This window comes from Caretta caretta, chromosome 9 (genome assembly GCF_965140235.1).
Source record: "Caretta caretta isolate rCarCar2 chromosome 9, rCarCar1.hap1, whole genome shotgun sequence".
Classification (NCBI taxonomy): Eukaryota; Metazoa; Chordata; order Testudines; family Cheloniidae; genus Caretta; species Caretta caretta.
In genome coordinates, this window is record NC_134214.1 from 94,510,000 (window position 1) to 94,535,749 (window position 25,750).

The following is a 25,750-nucleotide window of genomic DNA, read 5'->3' on the forward strand; positions in this document are numbered from 1 at the left end:
ATCAAACCAGTAAGAAACCCAAGGTTCCTTACCAAAGCCCAATGTTTCTATATGCTGCTGCAGTTAATGAAGTAAGCCTGGGGCAGGAAGTTTGGAAACTCCTGAGTTCTACCCTGGCTCTGACAATTACTTCCTTTGGAGTCCAGAGTAAGGGGTGTGGAGATATAGAAACCCTCCCCCAGCCTCCTAGTGTTTGGGGGTGAAGGATTCACTAACCATTAGGTTACTGGATCCTGCTGCCCTGGGGAACCTGAGCCCGCTGCAGGCTCTCTAGAAGGGGTAGGACCATCACTGGGGTCAGGGTGATGCATGTCCAGGAGGAACAAGGAGGAGCAGTCTGACGAAGCACAGCTGGGCAAGTAGAGAGCTCCCTTGTGCCCTCCCCACACAAACAGAAGGCAAAAATATCTTCCTGGCCCTTGCTAAATCCTGATTCCTTCCAAGTCAGGGTTTGGCCTTAGGGACCAGATTTTCCAAACTGAAACGCCACCGATTTAAAGGACAATGTCAGAACTCGATCTGGTGGAAATTTTCCAACCAAAAACACTGAAGGAAAATGAAAATTTTTGTGGAAAATGTTCATATCTAATCTCTCTTCCATGAAAACTGGACAATGCTTCATGGAATTTTTTTAAAAAACAAAATAGATTTGAAACTTCACACAAGGAACAACTGGCATTGTGAGAACTTTTCCAGTACACTTGATTTCACATGTTACAGTTATTATGGATTCTTTCAAAGCATGTGGTTTGCACCAATGACTGATCTTGTTTTCCACCCCCATCTTGAAAATTCGTATGATCCCACCTGTCACAGGTGAGGGATAGGTTGTGATGTATGTACCAAGGAGTGAAGCCATTAAATGAATATGAATGAACTCATTCAATGAATTGGACAGCAGAGACCAAATGATGTCTGGTCCTGACCTGATGCACTAAAAGGGCACTGGTTGCAAAGAGACTTTTCCCCAGTGCACCCACAAAGAAAACAGTCACTAGTGATTGGATGCTGGCTCCCATTACCTATAGAACCACAGCCCCAGAGGAACACATCTGGTAGCAGAGAGGATGAGATATTGGACTGTTCCCCTGCAGATAATGCTGTTGGGAGAATGCTCTGGCTTTGTCTTTTGAAAGCTGTGGAAGGTCCCATTGTTGTCTCCCAGGTTAGAGCTCTGAGGATCTGGAGCAGGTACTCTGCATTTCACAACTCCCAAGCCTGCAGGGCAAGCCCGTATAAGCTCCTAGACTCAAGCTGTATAAACTCGCACTGTTCTCCCCAGCACTGCTGGAATATGAGATTTCCTTTCCCCTACTTGGGCTATTCATATGTACTAGACTGGACCACAAGAATGATACTATGGGAGATGTGTTGGGAAGTGTCTTTGTGAGGATCTGTGGGTCGAGAAACTGGGGCTGCTAGTCCCTGCTGCATCCACGCCATGACCCAACAGCTCTGGCAAAGCACCCATAGACAGACTGAGAGCCTCGTGAGCTCAAACACCACCGGCTGTGCCACCCACAGGGGGCCAAATTGGCAGTGCTCCTGGGGTTCCTGATAGGCCTGAAAGGGACACCAAGAAGTTGTCTGTGCAACTAAGCAGAGCTCCAGCCAGCTGCTAGGACAGACCTTGCTCCTGCCTTGTTCCTGTCATGCTCCAGTCCACTCCAGCCCTGCTCCCTTTCCTGGCGTCTGACTCTGGCTCCACACAGTGGGCCTGGCTATCCATGCCTTGGCCATGACTGGTTGTTTGGGAAGTTGGGCGCCTGAAGTTAAGCTGAAGGACCCTTACCCTCAATACATGAGGATCCACCATCCTTTCAATTATGAACACATTTTATTTTTCCATGTCAGTGCTCGATTTCCAGAGAGTCTTGTATTCCCCAGCTCAGTGCCAAAGGTCACTAAGACTGGAACACAGCTCAGCTTAGAGTCACACAGAATGAAAAAAAAAACTGGAGAAAAATCACAGGCGAGAAAACACACCATTACTCTCAGAGTCACTGGCACTGTAGGTTGGACAACATCAACTAAGCTCCTAAGGGAAGTACCTGACAGAGGTTTGAGGGAGCGTTGGGTTTTGTTTCTCCAGTTTTGCAGTCTCTCCCTCTTCCCTCTTCCCCTTTTTCTCCCTTCTGAACCTGCCCATTTCCCTTCATTCCTCCTCATCCTCTAGGCCTGCCCGTGGTATGGGACTGTCGCTCCCCTGCGAACAGCCAGCCTGCCTCTCTCAGTGAATACACCATCAACAGTCCTTCCATCTCTGCCTGACACATATGGCTTCTTGGCAGAGAACAGTCTGAGAGGATATGTTATATATTCCTTGGGCAGGGACTGTCTTTTTGTTCTTTTTGCACAGCGCCTAGCACAATGGGGTCACGGTCCATGACTGGAGCTCCTATGCACTACGGTAATAAAATTAATAGGGGGGAGAAAGGGAGAAATTAAAGGGGGATGTGAGTGGAGCATAGAAAAGGTCCCAAATAAGAGACCCCTGGCACCTTTGCACTCTGGTTGCTGTTCACATCAGCAGTAGTATCTGCCTAAGGCCCATTCTATCTGCCAACGATCACTGGAGTGCAATGCATTCTACCCATGTCCCCTCCTACCTCTTCACCAGCTTGACATATCCAGAGGTTTTCCTACACCAAAAGATTCTCCAGCTTGTGCCTACTTGTGTCAGTTTTCCATCCCACTTTGTGATGCCCAAATGGACGAAGGAGCAGGACCAGGAATGTGGTTTGTAACCCTTAGAATCCCAACCTCTAAACAAGAGACATAGCCAGCATCGTGTACAGTGAAATTATTCATGTGTGCTGCACTGTTTCCTTCTATCAATTTTTGTTGGAAGAGTTAAATAGGATTCTCCAGAGAATCAGAAACAAACATAATTTCAGACTCTCATACATGACTTGAGAAAATTCTTAATTATCAGAGCATGATCAGTTTTCATTGCCTACAGCCCCGACTGCGTGTCCAGCTGTCTATTCTCTTCGCTCGATATTATAATAACAAATCAATATGCCTTCTGGTATTAATCATCCCATCAAAATGGTTGCTACAGTTGACAGATGTGTTCAAGCCATTAGTCTTAACTTAATATCCAATCTTCTGGGAAAGTCCTAATGAAGTTAGAGGATGATTACATTTTTTATAGGTATTCTGGACCATTTTACAGAATTTAATAGAAAACCTTATCCTTACTATGGAAATTTAGAGCATGGTTAAATTCTATAGGGTTTTTTTAAAACTTCATTTCCATAGAACTCTATTACATTTCTTTAGATCCCTGGAGAGTTCATCTCTGTTAGATTCTCCAGGATTTTTACAAAAGGTTACAGGAATAAGCATACTGGCTTTCCTTACACAACTGAGTTTCGAAAGGAGGGACATTGGGGGCCATGGCAGGTTCCCCTGTTCCCACCATGCAGGAAGCAGGTAGAATGCTGACAGTGCTATCAGCAGGACTCAACAGCCTCAGACAGGACAATGTTCTGGGCCAGTGCCTTTCTGCAATGGCTGTAAGGGCTACTACTGGCCATGCTCCCTCAGCACAGCCAGGTCCATTCTGCTTCCATCTCCTCTGCACAGATAGAATAGCTCATGGATGCTTCAATTCTACTCCCTCCACCCAAACATTCTCAGAGGGGAGAAAATATTTATTCTTTCAAATGAATTCCTCATTCTGCATTGATTAATTGACTGAGAGTATTATTGCTCCAACCACTTGTACACCCTAGATGGGATAGATGGGGATGAGCTTGTATATGAGTTTTCCATGCCCATCACTGATGGATAGATAACATAGGTCCAAATCCTCAGCTAGTATAAATCAACTGCAATGGCGTCATGCCAATTTGTCAGATGAGGATCTGGCCTTCACAGCCAGCCATGGACTGAGCAGTAAAAAGAGAAAATGTATAGAGCTGGCAGAATAAAAGATGTTTTGGTTTGCTGGCAATTAGGCCCTCCTCCCCCCACACACTCCAACCCCAAAAATGAGAGGGGGGAAAAAAGACAAATTGATTTTGATTAAACAAAAATGATTTTTTAATTTACATTTTCAGAAAGTCAAAGTAAAAAAAAAATGTTTGGGATTGAAACATTTTGTTTGACCTTAGTCAATTTATTTTTCATTTTTATTAAGGGTTTTTTTAAAAAAGGATTTGGGACAAAAAATTAAAGGAGATTGCAAAACAACGTTGTTTCAGTTCTGGGATTCATTTAGGTTTTGTTTGTTTTTTATCCAAAACCATTTGTTGAAATAGACAGAAATTTGGGAAATGTTTAGTTGTGGCTGAATGTGCCTATCTTGCAAAAAAAAAATTCTGTCCTAAACATTTCACATGCATGCAGCTTATCTTCTTGCCATGCCAAGATTAAACTGCACAAAGAATTGTAGAGAATAGTTTTGAATATCTCCAGTGATAGCACCATAAAAATGTTGTATAATTAATGCACACAAAAGACCTAAATACTCCCTCATGTAACCATCTCAAATTTAGAATATAAAATAGTCGATTCAAACCACAGATCTATTCATGGAAGTTACAGAAAACGTTAATTACATTTTTTTCCCCAACCACAATGATCTGGTTTTAGTTTTGCATTAGTTATTTTGAGCAATGAAAAAATTCTGAACTACTCTCGCTGAAATTAAATACTACAATGGAACAAAGCATATCAACGTGCTTTAAAAAAGGAACCTATTGTTCTGCATTAGTGTCAGCAGGAGTGAGATTCTGGGAGAAAAATACAATGTACACAGCATAGGACAACAGTAAATTACTCACAGTTGTGCTGTGACTCATCAAGACATTTTATTGTGATAATGAGAGTAGATATTTAATTTTAAGGAAGGGAAGGGAACTGATTGTTCAATGTTAAATCTGATCAAAATGTGCAAATAATTAACTATTTTCAATTTGAAGACATCCTTGAATTAAACTAAGTGGATAGAAATATTCAAGTTGTTAGTTTCAATGGGCTTAGATTTACAAGCTTATTTTATAAGCTGGGACTCCTATTACAGCAATGCTTTTAAAATAAAATGGAGAAATCTTTTCATTGATTTCCACAGGAGGCTGCTTCCAAAGGTTTTGTTCACTGCAAGTTGAAGACTTGCAAGGGTCTTTGTTGCTCTAAAATTCAGAAACATAAGAAAAGACCAGAGAATGAGAAATAGGAAAGAAAGGGTTCTGGGGTCAAATGAAGGGAAAGGCAGAGGTGTAGCTGTAGTGCTTTGTCTTCCCACTGATCAGACACAAATCGGTCTGATACGGTAAAAAAAAAAAAGACATAAAAGACATTGGTCCAGATTTATCCCTGCTGCAAGTCCAGAGGCTTTGGTTAGCCTATGGCAGGAATGTAATAAGAAGACCAAGCTCATTTCACCTGCAGATCTCAAAGCTCTTTGCAAAGGAAGTGAGTATCATTATCCCCATTTTACAGATGGGAGACTGAGGCACCAAGATTTGCCCAAGGTCACCTAGAAGGCCAGTGGCATAGCTCGGAATAGAATCTCTGTCCACTAGCTCACACGGTCACCATAATCAGCTCACTGCTTGTAGCCCTAAGATATAGCAGAATGCAGCCCGCCTTAGTAAGAAAATGGCATACTGCAAGAAAATGGCACACAAGTGTGGCTGGGAATATGCAGAAATTAAAAAACTCCCAGGGCTTCAATGAAGCACTCAGCGGCTGTGAAAAATATTACAACACTGTTGGACAGAAAGAGGTTTTCCTAGCTGTGTAATTTCTTTCAGTAATTTGCTTTGCTCACATGTATAGGAGGAAGCAAGGATGCACACACAGTGCCAACATGAAACACAGATACCATGTTTCATTCCAAGCACAAATGGTTAGTTCTTTTGCCATCTGAAAAAAGGCCAGTACATTGCTTTGAATTTTCAGAAATAGTTGTCATATTATTACCGAGAGAGCAAGGCTGAAGCCCAATAAGACTCGAGGGAAATATTCTGTAATAGTTTACCGCAAGTGCTTAAATACAACTTCAACAAAAATTATAGAAGGTAAATAAAACTCGTGATTCAAGAGCCTTTGAAGTTTTGGTTAGGTTGGGTTCAAATGTTTTTCCAGACTCTATGGATCTGGCAAACAGGGAAATCTGGCAACATGAGAATAACAGATTACCCGGTCATTTCTTCTTGAGAATTCTGATATTTCCTGTGCTTCTTTCTAGTTCAGTTAAAAGTAGTAGGGACTTTATTTTGGGGACTGCTCTAGCCAGGAAAAGCAGCCCCAAACCTGTTGGAGATGCCCACTTGCAAAAGAAGAATCTCTAGATGGAACAGAGGTGCCACAGAGCATAGATTTCTTGGTGAAGAGGAAGCTCAGCCAGAATATCCTTGCGCCCCAGCAATCCCCTGAAATAGCCTTTTAGAGCTGTGGTAAGCTGATTTCATTTGCACCGGAGGTCAGCTCAGCCCTCGGTTGTCTCCAGAATCAGGGAAATGCCAGGGGCTGTAAACCACTTGTGTCTCCACCCCCACACCTGGTTATACACTGAACACAAGTTGGCCAGACCTCCAGGGAGTGCTGGATTGTGAGAACAGCATGTCTCACAGCAATGTCCCTATCTGTTTAGGCACCAGGCTGTAATCTGGAAGGTGCTCTGATACTACAGTGACAATGTAGTATCATTGATTTCAATAGACTCAGTGGAGCCATTCTGATTTACACCAGCTAAGGATCGGGTCTGCAGATTAGACCAGCACTGGAGCGTGGAATTAAAAGATACCGTTAAGTATCCAAACTACCTTAAATCTCATAGAGGGGGGGAAAAAAAGGAGGGAGGATGGTGTGGAGTGAGATTTGTACCTAAATCCCATTCCTCAAACAAAATCTCTTCTTAATTCTGAAAATTTGCCCTGATGTCAGGTCTGATGCCAGTTTTTCAAGTGAGGATATCCCAGAGAATTTTCTGCTTTACAGTGAACACATTCCAGTATAAATCTGGTTCTAAAGTTAACCCTAGAAAACTGGCACATTATATTCAGGGTCCGCCTTTTGCCAAGCTGACAAGCCTCAGTTCCAGAAGGGCCTGACAACAATCCATCTCAATAAAAGAGACAACTGGACACCAATCGGAGCCTGATCTCTGTGGTCCATAAGGAATGTGACTATAGTGCAGAGCAAGCTATGCTTGCACAAGGACAGCCTCAGGGTAGTAATGAGCTTTACAATATTTATCTTACAGTGTAGGCAACCCTTCAGGAGCTTAAACATGTTTATAAGCCAAATTTGCCTTTCTCCATTTACACAGCATCTTATTCTATTTTTATTTTCTATAAGCTTTTGTCACAAGCCTGGCTTCTATATACGTTCTATCACGTTCATTTTACCAAGGGATGTGGTTGATTCTTCATCAAGACTGGATCTCTTTCTGAAATCTATGCTCTAGTTCAAATACAAGTTATTGGGCTCAAGGGAGGAATCACTAGGTTAAGTCGTATGGATTGTGCTATGCAGGAGGTCAGACAAGGTGATCATACTAATGCCTTTTAACATTAAAATCTATGCCCATAGGAGATATTTTTGTGTGCCCTTATGTGTTTGGTGGAAACAAGAAGAAATCCAAACCTTTACAACTCCAAGGAAACTCAATGTATTTCATAGTTCACTGATTGAGAACAGGCAGTGATGTATCTTTGCATATTGTGGATCCATAATAGGCAATTAAATATCATGAGTCTATATAGCAGTACTGGGTCTCCTAAATTTTCAGAGGTGAAAATAGACTGAACCACAAAATTTCTATTAGTACCCAAGCTAGATCCCAGTATATCAGTAAATGCCCTGTAAAAAATTTAAATAATTACTGTGAATACAAAGCACACATTCTTTCATTATTTAGTGTTGGGTATTAGTTTTTTATTAACTTACCAAAGTAATATGACTGACCTTTGGACTGATGTTCTGTGATTACCTTAAAAATAATAAAGGGAGAAAACAAAGCGATAAATTCTCATAGCCTTCCTTATGTTACATAGTAACTTACTCGATGAGCAATCCTACTAGAGTCAACAAGACATGAGATCTAGCCCGGAAGTAAGGTGCTACTAACCCAAAATATCAGAATCTGGGCCCAAAACATTGAGTCAATTTTTGATAATCTAGCACCTACCAGACTGCACAGGAACAAACCTCTAGCAAGCAGGTATATGGACACAGATGTCAAAAAGATACCAATTGAGCTGAAAAAAACATAGGTGCAAATAACTGCACATTAACTTGAAAATTGTGGCCTGCAAATTGCAGTCACAATGGGTCAAAGCCATGGGCAAATTAGACTTGGAACTTTTCTAAAAAAATCTAGAGTATGCTTCTAGGCTGAGGTTTATGTGCCATGCTATAGAACTAAGCAAACTTTTATGACCAAATTATAAATCCCTAAAGATAGGGTTTACTAATGATACGCCCTTAACTAGATTAGTATTGGCGTCTGCAGCTAAGGAAGCCCACGGTTACTTTGTTTTAAAAGGTTTCTAATCTTGTAATGAAGCTATTTTTTTTGACCATTCTCAAAACAGAATCTGATTTGAACATTAGAATGCAATTAATCATGTATTTTAGTATCTCGCTTGAAATAATTTATTCAGATCCAAGAAAGTATATTGCACACATGATTGCATTATGTATAAGGAAAATAAACTGCATAATTGAAATGCACCACATAAATTATTCATCATAAAATGAAATCCTCTTGAGTAAAGACATGGGGTCTATTTCTCTACTGTCTCGCATGTTGTGTAGCGATTTACATCTCTGAAAATTGAGGGTGAAACTCTCCTATTCTGATAGCTTTGTACACTCACTTTACACACCCATATGCTGCTATACAAGGTGGAGAATCAGACCCACAATACCTGAAAAGTAACGTGAAGAAATGAAAGGAAATATCAACAGTCCAGCTGGAGTTCTGCATGAGGCCACTAGATAGCAACCTTCTAACGCTGCACACAAAGTTCTTTGGAAACTCCTGAATTAAAAATAGAAGAGGAAAGGAATTCTTTATATGAAAGTGAAAAGATCCCTAAAAAAAGGTGCAGTACAGAGCACATGGGTTATATTTTTCCCCATACACAGGGACTCTGCCTTCAGATAACATCCTGACCATGGACATACCTATAGTACTCCTAAGCAGTAAGTGCTTTGCTTCGACAAAGTGTTTGAAAGCACTGCATGCTGTTATATCAGGCCCTAGTCTGGGTAGATCAAATCATGACCTGTGGTTACACCTACACAGGAGAATTCAGAGATATAATGTGCCCCTTTACTGTCCTGGGAAGATTGCCCATATCATGGGCCACAGTACAACAGGGACAGGGGAAAATAGGTTCCTCAGAGCTATTACTCCCTGAGTCAGCAGAGCTGAGCTCGCACAGAATGGGAGCAAGCTACACCAGCACCTTTACCTGATGTAACTTATATTCTTCCAATAGCAAGGAAAAATCAGGGACCAAATTGTGATTCTCTGAACACAAAGGGGGCTGCCACCTCCTTCAAGTCTCCTGCTGGGAATACCCCCAGTGCAGTGGAATTTTTAGCAGGTGTAGCACGCTTCCTCTGCGTGTCTTCTGAGAGCCCCCAGCACAGGATACATGCTGCGACACAGCAGAGATGCCTTGAGGGCAGGAAAAGATAGTGACCAGGGCATGAGGCATATCAGCTGTCTCTAGATGATGATAAGGAACATAGGGGATCATAGCCAGATGGGGCAGAGGAGAGCAGTCCCCTAATCCCATGTTTAGGATCAGGCAGACAGTCAGGAGCATTTACATGCTCAAAGTTACACAAAGGTTTAAAGCTTTTCAGGCTCAGCCCCTGACTTTGCAAGCCCCCCTGTTGAGATCCTGAGGTGTATTCAAGGAGCAAGGGACTATTCAATAAGAGCAACAGCATAAGCACTGTCCCTTGATGATGTCCTCTTTGATACAATCCAACATAATTTTTAACTCAGTTGCTAGTAGCACCATAGAACCATACATTAAGTAAAGCTAGCCCTTCATTTTTCTCCCCAAGTAGCGTTGTGATTTATATTTTATTCTCAGTTTCTTTATGTTGCATATGAATCCTGAGATCTGTGGATCAATTCATTTCACCTGCTCCTTGAAGAATGACAGTGGAAAATATGGATAGGAAAGTAGAATTCTTGAGAAACATTCACTTTGATTGTTTCAGAACTACCTAAGATAGATAAAGGCAGAGCATCTCAGCTGCTTAGAACAATGAATTTTATAGGTGGCATTACTTGTTCTTGGAAAAAGAAAAGGAGGACTTGTGGCACCTTAGAGACTAACAAATTTATTTGAGCATAAGCTTTCGTGAGCTACAGCTCACTTCATCAGATGGAAGTAACTGAATTCCTTTTGGTTCCACTTATTCACAATATCAATACACAGTGGTTTCTTGATAACTAGTGCTATCGTTTCTGGGGTTTGGTTAATTTATGTTGTAGCCTGGAAGTAGACCTCACTGGTTTATCACTTGGAATAGATTGGGGTTTCATCGGGAAGTGTTTGAAATAGGCAATTAAAATGTTATCCATCCAAAGGGGAAATGTATCTTAAATATCCCTGTTTTTAGTCCTCTTTGTACAATCATAGAACCATAGGGTTTCAAGGGACCGCTAGGGTCATCTAGTCTAACCCCCTGACAAGACACAGGATTTGTTGGATCTAAACCGTCCATGAGAGATGGCTCCAGCCTCCTTTTGAAAACCTCCAATGAAGGAGCTTCCACAACCTCCTGAGGCAGTCCATTCCATTGTCCTACTGTTCTTCCTGAGATTCAATCTAAATCTGCTACAATGTAGTTTGAACCCATTGCTCTTGTCCTGCCCTCTGTGGCAAGAGAGAGCAGCTTTTCTCCATCTTTTTTATGGTAGTGCTTCAAGTATTTGAAGACCACTATCATGTCCCCCCTTAATCTCCTCTCTTCCAAATTAAACATACCCAGTTCCTAGAGCCTTTGTTCATATGACTTGCATTCTATCCCTTTGATCATCTTTGTCGCTCACCCCTGGATCCTTTCCAGTTTCTCCACATGCTTTCTATATACTAGTGCCCAAAAATGGACACAGTGCTCCAGCTGAGGCCTAACCAGTGCCGAGTAGAGTGGTGATATCGCCTCCCGTGACTTGCATGCTATGCCTTTGTTAATGCAACCTAAAATTGCATTTGCTTTTTTTGCAACAGCATTGCATTGCTGACTCATGTTGAGGTTGTGATCCACCACAACTCCCAAATCCTTCTGAGCAGTGCTGCTGCCAAACCAGTTTCCGCCCATTCCGTATTTGTGCAGTTGGTTTTTCTTCCCTAAGTGTAACACCTTACATTGGTCTTTGTTGCATTTCATTTTGTTGTCTATAGCCCAGTTCTCCAATTTGTCAAGATCCCTCTGAATTTTAGCTCTATCCTCCAAAGTAGTGGCAACCCTCTTCTCCCACAAATTTGATCAGTGTGCTCTCTATTCCTACATCCAGGTCATTAATAAAGACGTTAAACAACACCGGACTCAGAAAAGACCCCTGTGGAACACCACTTGAAACCTCCCTCCAATATTACATCGTAACATTATCAGCTACTCTTTGTTTGCAGTTGTTTAACCAATTATGTATCCACTTAATGGTAGTTCTGTTGAGCCTGCATTTCTCCTGCTTTCTTATCAGAGTGTCATGTGGTACGGCGTCAAAAGCCTTGCTGAAGTCCAGGTATATTATGTCCACCATTCCCCCTTCCACCAAACCAGTTACCCTGTCAGAGAAGGAAATCGAGCTGGTTTGGCATGATTTGTTCTTAGTAAATCCATGCTCGCTGCTAGTGATCACCCCTCCATCCTTCAGGTATTCACAAATTGAATGTTTTATGCATTGCTCTAGTAGCTTCCCAGGTATCGAAGTCAGGCTGACTGGTCTATAGTTCCCCGGCTCTTCCTTCCCCCCGCCTTTTAAAGATGAGCACTACGTTAGCCCTTCTCCAGTCTTCTGGGACCTTTCTTGCCATCCATGAGTTTGCAAATATTATTGCCAGTCACTCTGAGATTTCTTCAGCTAATTCCTCCAGTACCCTCAGGTGAATAGCATCTGGTCTCACTGATTTAAATTAAATCAAATTGGTCAGAAGATCTCTGACGTGTTCTTTACTTATTCCGCTCTGCATCCCTTCCCTTTTATTGTCTGTGGTAACTTCACTAGTCATCCAGTCACTTTTTTTTTTTGTGAGAAGACTGAAACAAAGTAGGCATTGAGGAGCTCTGCCTTCCTGTCATCTTTTGTTACCAGCTGATCTTCATTGAGCAGCGGACCCACACCATCCTTGGTCTTTCTTTTTTGCCTGACATATTTGAAGAACTCCTTCTTGTTGTCTCTAATTGTCAGCAGTAAATCATTCATTGCTTTGGCTTTCCTGATTTTGTCCAGAGAATGTAGCAATACTTTTAAAAAGTGCCTCAGTATTTATTTTACTCTCATCAGTATTTATTCACTTTTAGTCCCATTTCCCCATAAATTCTTCCAGCTTGGTGTGTCCAAAGAGTTTATAGACAGAAAGGTCCCAACTCTCCCAAATTCAGTATCTTCCTTTCCAAAGAGTTGTTTTTTCTTAGACACTGAGCTGGTGCTGTCTTTAGAACTCCCCCCTCCCACTGACAATACCTCAATGGGTGGACCTAGGTCTGAGTTATACAGTCCCCAGACCATAGGCGCCAACTTCTCCTGGTGTCCCCCCACCCCTGGCCCCACACCGAGTCTACCCCGCCCCACCCCCATTCCAACCCCTTCCCCAAAGTCCCCACCCCAACTCCGCTCCCTCCCTGTCCTATTGGACCCATTCCCCAAATCCCCACCTCTGCCCTACCTCTTCCCCATCTCCTCCCCTGAGGGTGCCGCTTTCCTGCTCCTTCCCCCTCCCCCCCCCGGAGCTTGTTATGCCATGAAACAGCTATTTCCTGGTGGCAAGCCTGTGAGGAGAAGCGGGGACATGGCATGCTCAGGGGAGGAGGCAAAGGTGGAGGCGAGCTGGGGAGGGGAGGGTGGGCAGGGCAGGGAGCTTGGCTGCTGGTGGGTGCAGAGCACCCACCAATTTTTCCCCGTGGGTGTTCCAGTCCTGGAGCACCCATGGAGTCAGCCCCTATGCGCCAGACCCTCCTACTCTCAGCAGACTCTGAGAGGATTGGTGGCTAATTAAAGAGAGCTGGACCACCCCTTAGTTCTAATTTCCAGGGGATTCACTTTCTACAACTGCTTCTTCAGAATAATTTTTCCCACTCATGGTACGGTTCACTCTGTCAAACACCACTGTTAGGTGGCCAGATTAGTCTGTTCAGGTATAAAGGGGAAGTAAGCAACTCCCTGACTTTACTTCATTCCTTTTCATGACTGCCAAGCCCAAGCATTCATGAGTCAGGCCCCAAAATATCTGGAGTTCTTTTTACCTGCCTTCTGGATTTTAAGCCTTTATGTATCACATTTTCAACCATGAGGGCTAGAAAACTTAATTTTGTTTTAAATGAAAGCTGAGATTTTCACATAATTACCTGACTCCAGAACCTGGAGATTTAAGAAAAAACAGTAAATATTTTGTGACTTACAATAAAACGGCAAGAGATAGCAACTCTGTAATTTACTCACCAGAGCAAGTAGGAAGTAGGGAGATACCGATGTCTTCTCTGGTCTGTTCTATTCCTATGGCACTACGACTACACCAGGACCATAACTCAATGCAAATGTCAAGGTTACAATCTACCTCCAAATGATCTGCAAAATCAGGCTGATAAGAGTTAGACTACGAATATGGGTAGAGATTTTATCACATAATTTCACTAATTTTAGTGGAAGATACGTCCAAACATACTAGACTGCTAAAATCTGAAACTTAATAGCTTTGTTGCCATGTTCAAAATATCTTTTTTTTTTTTTTAGAATGGTGGATAACTGTGGCCTTATTTCATCTCTCTCCCACCCATTTTACTCCTGATTTATACCAGAGATCAGAATCAGGCCCACATTTTCTATATTTAATAAACAAATATACTCATTTACTATGTTTCCATATGTATTCCCTTCCTAATTCATTTACAAAAGTTTTTCATTACCTTAATTAATTCGTGTGGCCTTAGTGGAAGTTTTAGCGCAAACAATGAGGATTGGTTCCTTGCACGCGTTTGGTGCTGCAGAAATATATTTCACACACACACCTCTCTGATTTTTTGTTCTCTCCCCAACTCACTATCTATGGTTTTTATTTATTTTTAATTTTTGTGTGTGTACACGCACTATTCCTAAATAAGGACTCCAGGCTAAAATATTCTTACCAGCATATACTTAAGGTAACATTTTGTACAGTTTAGAAAAAAAAATTGAAAGCATAATCACTCAAAGGATTTTTTCCCCTGCAAATTGTGTCTGTTTCAAGTTCCTAGACAGATACGCCATTTTTAATAGCATATCTTATTAGATACAAATAGAAAGCAGTTGCAAGGCATGATTTCAATGTGTTATGAGCCTGCAGATTTTGAAAACATGGTTTAAATGGAAAAGCATTTTTGAAAGGCAAGTTTTTCAAGAATACAAGTTTGAAGAAAGAAATGTGTTTGAGAGGGCTTGGTGGGAAAGGATGAAAGTAGGGACTGACAGCATCTGAATTGAAATTAAGCACTCAGGAGTTCTCATTTTGGTTGGAACTCAGGAATTCTTCACTCGGTGTGTGGCCTTGGTAAGTCACTTCAAGTAAAATTTTCAAAAGCTCTTAAGTGACTTAGGAACCAAAATCCCATTGCCTTTGAATGAGACATAGCTTCCTAATGTCCAGATCCTCAAAGGGATTTCAGCACCTAATTCTCATTGAGTTCAAATCCTTTGATGATCTAGGCCATAAGTCACTTAGGACCAGATTTTTAAAGGTGTTATTGTGACTAAAGATGTGAATGGCACCTGGTGGGTTTTTTCAACAGTGCCTAAGTGCCTAACTCTCTGGGAGTTTTAAAAATCCCACTAAGTATCTATCTGCATCTTTAGGCACACATTTATTTCTTTAAAAATATGTCCCTTAATTAATGTTGGCTTGATTGTCCATTGCCCTACACCTCGTGTAGTCAATTACAAAAATTGACAAATGTGTAAATTACCCTGGGGTAAATGATGGCACGAGTGCAGTATAATGATGAATCAGACTATGTGTATCTCAGTTTCTCTGTATGTAAAATGTGGAACAAAATTTACCTTCCTACAGATAACCCAAAGAGTTTTATGAGGATTAGCTTTAAAAAGGTGTTTTTCAGCTTCAGCATATACGACAGTAGTAGTAGGGAGAACTTAAATATTTTAGGGATTGATGAGTTTAAGGGATTTGAAAATGCCGCAGCTATTTGCCAAAATATTTAACTCATTAGTGCAGAAAATTCCCTGAGTTCCACAATAGAGTCCAGAGCTAAACCACAGAATTAATTTAGCAGCATGAGTAAAAATCATCATAAATAGAGACTGAAATGTGTATAAATCTGAGTAACACCAGTTTCCCACTTTCATGTATTTCCATAAACAAACAATGCCTTCCTTAATTTGGAATGATTTACTTCAGATCAAACAAAAACGACAAAACAAGAAAGAACAAAAGTAAAATCTCCATCAGAGAGAACTCTGACATGTGAACCATCTCTGAAATATGCTGTAGTAACTAACTTTAACTCACCAATGATATCTAACCCTTCAGGCCTTAAAAATGTACCGGTACAGTGAGATTCAGGGAAAAAAACAGAGTTATAATAGTTGTATAGCTACATATGCTACAACCATCATTTTCTTCCACAAGGCATATGTCTACACTGCAGTTGAGAAGTATAACTTCAGCACATGTAGCTAGTAGTGAGCTAGCTAGATCCAATCTAGCTTGAGTAATAATAGCCATGAAGCCTTGTCAGCATGGGCTAGCCCCTGCCCATCACCAGTGTTGCAATGGCTTCACGTCCATTGTTCCTCAAGCTACCTTTGATCTTGGGTATGTCTACATGTGTTGAAATCACACCTCCCAGGTGAAGCATAGACATACCCAAAGACATAAATTAAGTTTCAATTTATGTTATTAAATCTTTTCTTTTAGCTTTAGGATCAGAGGGGTTCAGTTTGGCTTTGATATACAGTATATTATAGGTCTTGATTTCACAATGATCGCAAACACCACATCTGGGAGACCACTCATGAATAAATTCAATACTGAGGTAAAGGAATGACTCATTCAGTTGTACACAAGTCAGCAACTTAAAAGGAACAAACCAAGAGATTTAAAAATTCCTATATAATTGTTTTTCAATAATTCATATATCCAAACCCTTAAAAGAACACATTCTATTATTCTTAAAAAGAAAAGGAGGACTTGTGGCACCTCAGAGACTAACCAATTTATTTGAGCATGAGCTTTCGTGAGCTACAGCTCACTTCATCAAATGCATGCATGGATGCATGAAGTGAGCTGTAACTCACGAAAGCTCATGCTCAAATAAATTGGTTAGTCTCTAAGGTGCCACAAGTCCTCCTTTTCTTTTTGCAGATAAAGACTAACACGGCTGCTCCTCTGAAACGCTCTATTATGTGTACCTTAGTGATTATGTGGTGGGGGGAGACATATTTTACCATAAAAGTTCCCTATAATATACACTGCTTTGCTTTTTATTGTTTTCTATCAACACTTCAGTGTATTTGATACTGTGTATGTGCAACAAGATTTCATCCCAAGTACCTTAAGATGACAATTCGGTTTGATACGATTTGCAGAAGTAAGAGAGACTTGTAGTTCTACATGTTCAGAGATTCCTGCAGGATTTCCTTTCAGACGGCAAACATAAAATAAAAGTGGATCATATTTTGTATATTTTGGCAGCAGCGTTTTAGTATGTTATTCACTGAAATTGTCTTTCCTCCTCTGGGCCATAAGGAGCTAGACTGTGATAATTATGTTCTTAGGCAGTCTTAAGGGGTAACAAATGAAGCAGAGAATTACAGGCAACTTCTTTCTCTTGGGCTGCCGGTAGAGTAGATGCATCAACAGATATCAACAGACAAAGAAAGAGGAGACAATAATAGGTGTTTGATGTTATTCAGAGTATTTATTCTGAACATGAGTAAAGTGGATGCTTATTATTGTTTTTTAATATGGGGAGAGCTGGTAGCAAGCCTTGATTTCAGTTGCTTAACACTTATCATACAAACGATTTTTGTGTCTTTTTTGAGAAACGCAAGTACCACCATGGTTTGCAGCCGTGCAAGTTCTGCAGGAAGAAATTCTGCATGGAGAAAGCCCGAAGGCCAGAGACGTACCTTCTATGTGTCTTATGAATCTTTGTTCAGGTTAGGCTGAGATATAAACTTTTTTAATCGCCATTTTCCTTCTGTCTCTTGCATCGTCAGCATGTCATAATAATAACTGAACAGGAACATAGTAGTCTCAGTCAGGTCCATACTGCAGCCAAAGCGGTACACATTGCACTGGGGACCCTGGGAACATACAGTCTCTGTGGCAGAGGAGGAGAGAACAAACAAGGATGGCTTCCCCGGACAACCTTTTTTTCCTCTTGACCCAGCAGATGAGCCCCAGTAACCCATTTCAACCCTCCTGCTGCCAGCTAACATGACTAGTCCTGTAACTCAAGCAGTATTGCAGTGCAGGATTTTAACCCTACTGCTAATATCTGGGGGTGGGGTTATAGTTGCATATAAAGTTGCTTTTCCTACACCATGACCCTAACTCAATGCAAATTGCAAGGTTACAATCTACCTCCAAACAATTTGCAAAAAATATGAAGTTACATACCCAAAAGTACATTATTAGAAAGTTTCTTAGGTTGCAAAGTCTGTAGGAAACCAGGGTCCCCACTCTGTCTGATTCAGAACAGGGGCCTACACTTGGATCTCCTACATTGCACATATTTCAGAGGAACAGCCGTGTTAGTCTGTATTCGCAAAAAGAAAAGGAGTACTTGTGGCACCTTAGAGACTAACCAATTTATTTGAGCATGAGCTTTCGTGAGCTACAGCTCACTTCATCAGATGTTTACCGTGGAAACTGCAGCAGACTTTATATACACACAGAGAATATGAAACAATACCTCCTCCCACCCCACTGTCCTGCTGGTAATAGCTTATCTAAAGTGATCAACAGGTGGGCCATTTCCAGCACAAATCCAGGTTTTCTCACCCTCCACCCCCCACACAAATTCACTCTCCTGCTGGTGCTAGCCCATCCAAAGTGACAACTCTTTACATAATCAAGTAGGGCTATTTCCTGCATAGATCAAGGTTTTCTCACATTCCCCCCACCCCCATACACACACAAACTCACTCTCCTGCTGGTAATAGCTCATCTAAACTGACCACTCTCCAAGTTTAAATCCAAGTTAAACCAGAACATCTGGGGGGGGGGGGTAGGAAAAAACAAGAAGAAACAGGCTACCTTGCATAATGACTTAGCCACTCCCAGTCTCTATTTAAGCCTAAATTAATAGTATCCAATTTGCAAATGAATTCCAATTCAGCAGTTTCTCGGACAATCACAGACATGAAGGTCGCTATCTTAAAACAAAAAAACTTCAAATCCAGACTCCAGCGAGAAACTGCTGAATTGGAATTCATTTGCAAATTGGATACTATTAATTTAGGCTTAAATAGAGACTGGGAGTGGCTAAGTCATTATGCAAGGTAGCCTGTTTCTTCTTGTTTTTTCCTACCCCCCCCCCCCCCAGATGTTCTGGTTTAACTTGGATTTAAACTTGGAGAGTGGTCAGTTTAGATGAGCTATTACCAGCAGGAGAGTGAGTTTGTGTGTGTATGGGGGTGGGGGGAATGTGAGAAAACCTTGATCTATGCAGGAAATAGCCCTACTTGATTATGTAAAGAGTTGTCACTTTGGATGGGCTAGCACCAGCAGGAGAGTGAATTTGTGTGGGGGGTGGAGGGTGAGAAAACCTGGATTTGTGCTGGAAATGGCCCACCTGTTGATCACTTTAGATAAGCTATTACCAGCAGGACAGTGGGGTGGGAGGAGGTATTGTTTCATATTCTCTGTGTGTATATAAAGTCTGCTGCAGTTTCCACGGTAAACATCTGATGAAGTGAGCTGTAGCTCACGAAAGCTCATGCTCAAATAAATTGGTTAGTCTCTAAGGTGCCACAAGTACTCCTTTTCTTTTTACATTGCACATAGGTGTCCTAACCATTGAGGTATATGGTATGCTGGGTTGGGACTCTCTCAATCTCTCCTGTTGATGCTGTTCCACTTTGTATAAAGCTTAAATATGCATTGGGCCAGCAACAGCATGAGAATGACTCCAGCCTGGTAGTTAGGACAATCACCTAAGAAGGGTTCCAGTCTTGTCTTCAGTGACTAGTTATTTATACAAGTTGAAGCTGTTTCACTAAGACAGACAGAGAGCAATTTTCCCAGAATACTCCACAGCACTGTGGTTAGCGCACTTGCTTGTGGTGTGGGAGAACCAAGTTCACCTCCCTCTTCTAAATCAGGAAAAGTGAGGATTTGAACCCTGGTTTCCCACCATCCATGTGAGTTCCCTAACCACGGGAGAGCATCCCCATAGTCATCTCCTCCGCTTTGGGAATGGTGTTTTCAAATGTTGTTTGCTTTTAATTTAGAAAGTGGTTACAAATGCCCAAAAATCACAATGAAAGTTTCATTTCAGGTCTAACACAATGTTTTGTTAAATCAAAACCAACCCGCCCCCCACACTCCAGTTTTTAGTGTCTTCAAGAAAAAAATAAACAAAAAACGTTCATGTTTCAAAGAGTGGCCTAGTATTATTCACGTGCATTTGATTACTATAAACTGCTTTGTGATATTGATGTCAATGGGAGTTCAGGTTAAAAATGGCGCAGTATGGCCTTACATAAGGCCTTTGGGGCCAAGTCAGTGACTATTTTTTACTTTCTTCCTGCTGATGCCAGCAGCTGCTTCTACTCTCATTGCAGGTCAAGACGAAAAAGTCGTCTATACCCCTCTGCTTGATTTGTTACTTCTTGAGGCTGCCTAAGAACGCAGTTATCACAGTCTGGCTCCTTACAGCCCAGAGGAGAAAGGACAATTTCAGTGAAAAATACCCTGAACCTCTCCTGCAAAAAATTACTGGACGCAACACTCTTCTGCTTTAGAGTTGTCTGAAAGGAAATCCTGCTAGGAACTCTGAGCATGTAGATCTATAAGTCTTTCAGACACCACTCCACAAAAACAACAAGATCTTGGTGGGGAGAAGATCAATCTTTCATTTTAATATTTAAGAGCCTCAGGCAATAATGTTGTTAGGGCACGAACGCCACCAGGAGGACCTGGGCAGTTAAAGACACACACACAGTGTAGTAGGCTGCAGTCTAGGAATATCCCTTTAGACTTCTAGGTGGCACAAGACCAAGAAGACTGTAAAATACTAGTTCTAGCAAAAGATTACCTGGGTTCTAATCCTACAATAACATCTGGACAGGCCAAAGGGCCGCTGTTGACTTTAATGGGTCCAACAGCAGGATTAGGGGCAAGAGAAAGGTCATTCTTTTGCAAGGCTACCTCTTCCTCCAAAAAAATGCACTCCTCTGCACCAAGGTATTAAACAAATTGAGGAGAGGGGGAAAGAACACCATGGGCCTGATGCTTATTTACCCTAAGGCCACTTTACTTCATCCTGGTTCAAGTTATATTTACGTCTGCTTTAAAGCTCCTTTATATAACTAAAACAGCATAAAGGGGTCTTAGTATAAACGAGAATCTGGACCCATAGTACATTATCTCCTCACTTTATGTGCCTTCCTGGACCCATCCGTATCTTCATTTTAGGGGCATGCCAGAAAAAGTCCCTGCATGAAGGTTCATAAACTGGGGAAGACCAGCTGCTGTCTGAAAATGGGTTCTATTCAAAAATACATCTGTTCCATGTGTCACCTAGAAATTTATAAATATGTTCTGCTAGATTTGGGTCTTTCACTCAGACATAAGGGCCATTTTTTTCTCAATATATTGTTTTTCACAGCTAAGTAAATTGAGGTAAAATTCAGCATCCACACAGAACTACTGCTAATTAAGAAGTGCAGTTGTGCTTGGGTGGAAACCATCATTTCAGCCACCAAGTAGAATACATTTGTTTCAAGAGAAAGAAACAAAAATAATCAGAAGTTCTTGCTTTAGATACAGGCAAGAGAAACAATTAGCATTTATGCTAGGAAAGGCATATGTTACTGTAAAAATAACAACAGATTGACTGCAGTGCTAAAGATTAGCTGAGGTTTGCAAAAGACGTTTGAATAGTCCTCATCTAATGTATTCTAATGCACAAATGAAGCAGATGGTTTGGTTTGTGCAGTGTATGTTAGTGGTTATACAAGTCAGAAATAGGTACCACCCATGTACTGGAAAATCTCTCCTCTCCTGCTATGGACTGCTGCACAGTGCTGTGCAAGACTATAAGCCTGATACCAGGAGACATGTAAGCTCTTTGGCACAGGGACCATCTTTTTCCTCTGTGCTTGTCCAGTGCATAATAAAATGGGATCCTAGCTTAGATTTTTATTACCTCCATGCCTCTCCCTATCCAACATATAATCTATACCCCCACGAAGCCCAAGATCTGGCTCCTTAACCAGTGCTGCTTTATGGGCCAAGTTGAAGGCTCCCACTCCTTTTCAAATGACTTCAGAGGGTTCCTGACCGGCCTACTATCTCTATTCAGATCCTCTGGGAAGGAAGGGACATGAGGGGTAAGGTCAATTCCTTCATACAGCTCCGAATACGTCTTCTTGGGGTATCCAGCCTGTATTCCCTGCCCCTTTCTTCCAGTGGCTTGGCCAGGAAATACTTTTCTGGTTCTACAATTGTTGCTGCTACATGCCTTTAACTCATTTTAGGGATGAGCCGACCTGGAGTGCACCAATGGGGATTCCCCTTGTACAGCTATGGTGCTCCATCACATTCCCTTTTCGCATACGGAATATTCTGCGACATCCCAACCCCAGAATAAGACCTTAAAGCAGAGAGGAAGTGGTCCTCCAGTCCTATACCTGTGAAACAGAAAGTGACAACGGGCTGGTGGCTGAGGGAGTTGTGGGCCACCTTCCCTATCTCTGGAATTCTTGGGATGTCAGGAATGGACCAGGTGCACACTCCCTTCCCAAGATCTGAGACTGGTCAGAGATTTCAGGTTTGGACGCAGGCAGCTAAGCTGCTTGCTGAAGACAATACCAGATAAGGGGGAATAGAGGAAGTCAGGTTCTATTGGAGTCAAGGATGGAGGGGAACTGAAATAAGCTTTGTTGGTGTTATTCTGACCCCAAAAAGGCCACTTATGTCTGCTGCTTTAGGCAGACATTTTCAAAGGCACAGATGAGAGTTTGGATATCTAACGGCCCTTTGTGCTTTGAAACTCCCTACCTTTAATTTTGAGTTTCATCCCTTTGAGCACCCCACCATGAGCACCCCACCACTTTCCTTGCAAATTTCTAGGATACAAATCACAGTATTGGAATGATTTGTTTTCACTCTTAAAGTGCAGCAATAAACACAAATGAAAAAAGAGGAGACACAAGCTGTAACAGCATCCACAATAATTACAACTTACAAGACCCTAGGGTTTTACAGCATCGTGCCAGATAGTACTGCTGAATAAGTCAGTCAATAATGAGTCTTCTCATGAAAGGAAAGAGGATATTGATCACAGAAAGAGATGTGCTGGTCATAGGGTATATACATCTTCTGCAAAAACTTATGCTGTGTGACCTAATATCAACCATCACAAAACCCGCAGCAAAGTCATAAAAGTAGAAATATAACAGGAGTGAGAGCAAGGATCCTTACGCACATCCTTTTGAACTGTCTCCTCCCGCTTTCTGAAGATGTCCTTCCGGAATCCCAGTGTGGTTTCAGACCATCTTGGGGCACCACCCACAAAAGAAGTGTAGAGAACAACAGCGACCATTGTTTACAGGCTTTCATTTCATCAGTCATGAAGTGTTATGGAAGGTTCTGTCTAGGTTTGGTTATCCACTAAATTTCATTTGCGTTCTCAGGATACTTCATGATGAGAAGACTGCCACCATCTTCTGTGATGAGTTGGAGATGGATCCATTCACCATCCATACTGGTGTTAAGCAGGGCTGTGTTATTAACCCAATCCATTTTTCCATCTATCTTGCCGTGATCTTGATTCTTATTCATGCCTGCTTTTCTTCTGGAATTGTGATTGAGTATCACATTGATGGCCAGCTCTTCAACTTGCAGCATCTTCATCTAAAACTAAGGTCACCGGGATTGTTATTACTGACCTTCATTATGCTGACAACTGTGCTATCCTTGTACACACCAAGGCTTATATGCAATCCACCCTAGATCTTTTCTCAGGCACCTATCATAGCCTGGGAATTTCCCTCAATATTGGGAAGACTAAGGTGCTCCACCTGCCTGCCCCAGCACAAGTTGCTCCCCTTGTCCCACAAATTGTCATCAATGGTGAACTCCTGGAAAACGTTGAGCATTTCCTTTATCTTGGTAGCCACCTCTTCCAGACAGCCAATCTTGATGTGGAGATCAAACATAGGATCTGTTGTACCAGAGCATCCTTCGGAAAGTTGCTTCAACATGTCTTTATTGACAGAGACCTGTGGATGGAAATGAAGGTCCTAGTCTACAATACAGTAGTCATCCCTGCTCTTCTTTATGGGTGTGAGACAGGGGTGACATATCATAGCCATCTTAAGTGTTTGGAGTGGTACCACCAGAGCTGCCTTAGGAAGATTCTCTATATCAGATGGAAGACCATTGCACCAATGCCAGTGTTCTCTCTGCAGCAAACATCACCAGTGTTGAGGTGAAGATTATGAAACATCAACTTTGTTGGGCTGGCCATTGTGTGAAGATGTCTGATGATCGTCTTCCAAAGCAAGTCCTATTTTCTGAATTTAGTCATGGTAAGAAGACTCATGGGGGACAGAGGAAATGCTACAAGGACACTCTGAAAGTACATGCCTCTTAAGAAGGGAGGCATTGACCCCATGAATTGGGAAGAGCTGGCTGGCAATAGACTGCAATGGCATTGCATCATACATCATGCCTTAGCCAGTTTTGAAGAGAATCGCCTTGCTCAAGAGGCTGAGAAATGGCAGAGGAGGAAGGCAAGTGTACAGCATCCTGGCCAGCAGTTCTTCTCTCTTCAAGCAACCCCCTGTCATATATGTGGAGAAAATCATAGAGCACCAGTTAGACTCCTCAGCCATCTTAAGTCTCATCAGTGACTTTTTTTCCCCCGGCAGACATCATACTCATATTGAGGAATAGCCGCTACCACCACATGGACTCTTCACCCATACTTGAGGCCATGTATTGGCAGCTTACATATAATTCTAGACAGCGTGAGGTACCAAACTAGCCCCTAGAACCAAACACACCTCATGACTTCTGTGTTTTCATTTTTATTTTTTGTCTCAACAATAAATAGATTGTTAAAGCAATTACAATAATCCTTTTCCAAGCTACAATTGGTAGTAGGCTAAAACCCAATAAACACGGCCAAGGGAGATACTTTCTTTGCTTTTAACAAAATGAACATCACTTTATTAGCACCAAGCTTCACCCCATTCTAAAGGATGTTTGCTAAATACATTAATGAGCACATCAGTCGCATCAGTGGCACCAGAAGAGAAGCTGACTTAGAGAACATAAGAAATGTTGATACAAGGATCTGACTGTCAGCCAGTCACTAGCTGCAGAGTGGGTGAGAAGTTCCTAACTACACTATAGCTGCAAATTCCACTTCCACAGTTGCTGCAGTTTGGGAGTTAAAATCAGCCTGGGAGAGGTGAAGTGAGTTAAATGGATGTTACACGCTTGCATCAATTCTAAATTTGATCTTGCATATCCAATCCACTTCAACTCCATCGGACAACTTTTAGGCTCTGGCTAGTATCTGTAGAGGTGACAATTTTGTGTTCAGTTGTGGCCTTGCTTCTTACTCGGATGCTTTGCTGCTACTTGTTTTGAGTGAGTTTTTCTGCTTGTGAAGTATCCTGGATATGTTCCTGTGATTGTCACTCAGGCCATTCTGATGTATCTGTTGCAATATCCTTAATAAGGTGATATATGCTCTTTAAGCAAATTACACCCATTGGTCCAAATTATTCCCTGGTATAATTCCTATGAAATGAATATTATAGAGTGAACTTGGTTTACTAAAGCTGAAATTGTTCGATCTGGTTGAGTAAAAGGTAATTTTCACTCACAATCAGAAATCAGAGACTAGCAAAAAAATTTGGATTTGTTTCTTTTCTCTGCCCCACCAATATCATAAAAAATGAAAGTTCTGCCCATTTTTCATGTGACAATGTATTTACAAAGCTCCTGGCCTTTCTAAACCAAATTCACTCTAGGCAGTTTATTCATTTCATGCCCTTGTTATAGATATTTTCATCTCTTTTGAACCCATAAAACCATGACTTAAAAGTCTCCTGTGATCTGCTTTTAAGTAGACTCAGTCACTAATACTATAAAAGACACCGTGCTGTGAGGGGTTCAGGAAAAAGATTATATGTCTTCATTCTAAAGGCAACATTGACCAGAGTCTATTACCTTGAAATTTTATGTCAAAGCAAGAACTAAGAGCAGTTGAACCTAAATACAGATGAAAAGCAGATAGTGAAGGACATTAATTTTGCAGAGAAAATGTAAGATATACAGTTTTGCTATTCTGTTCCAACTAA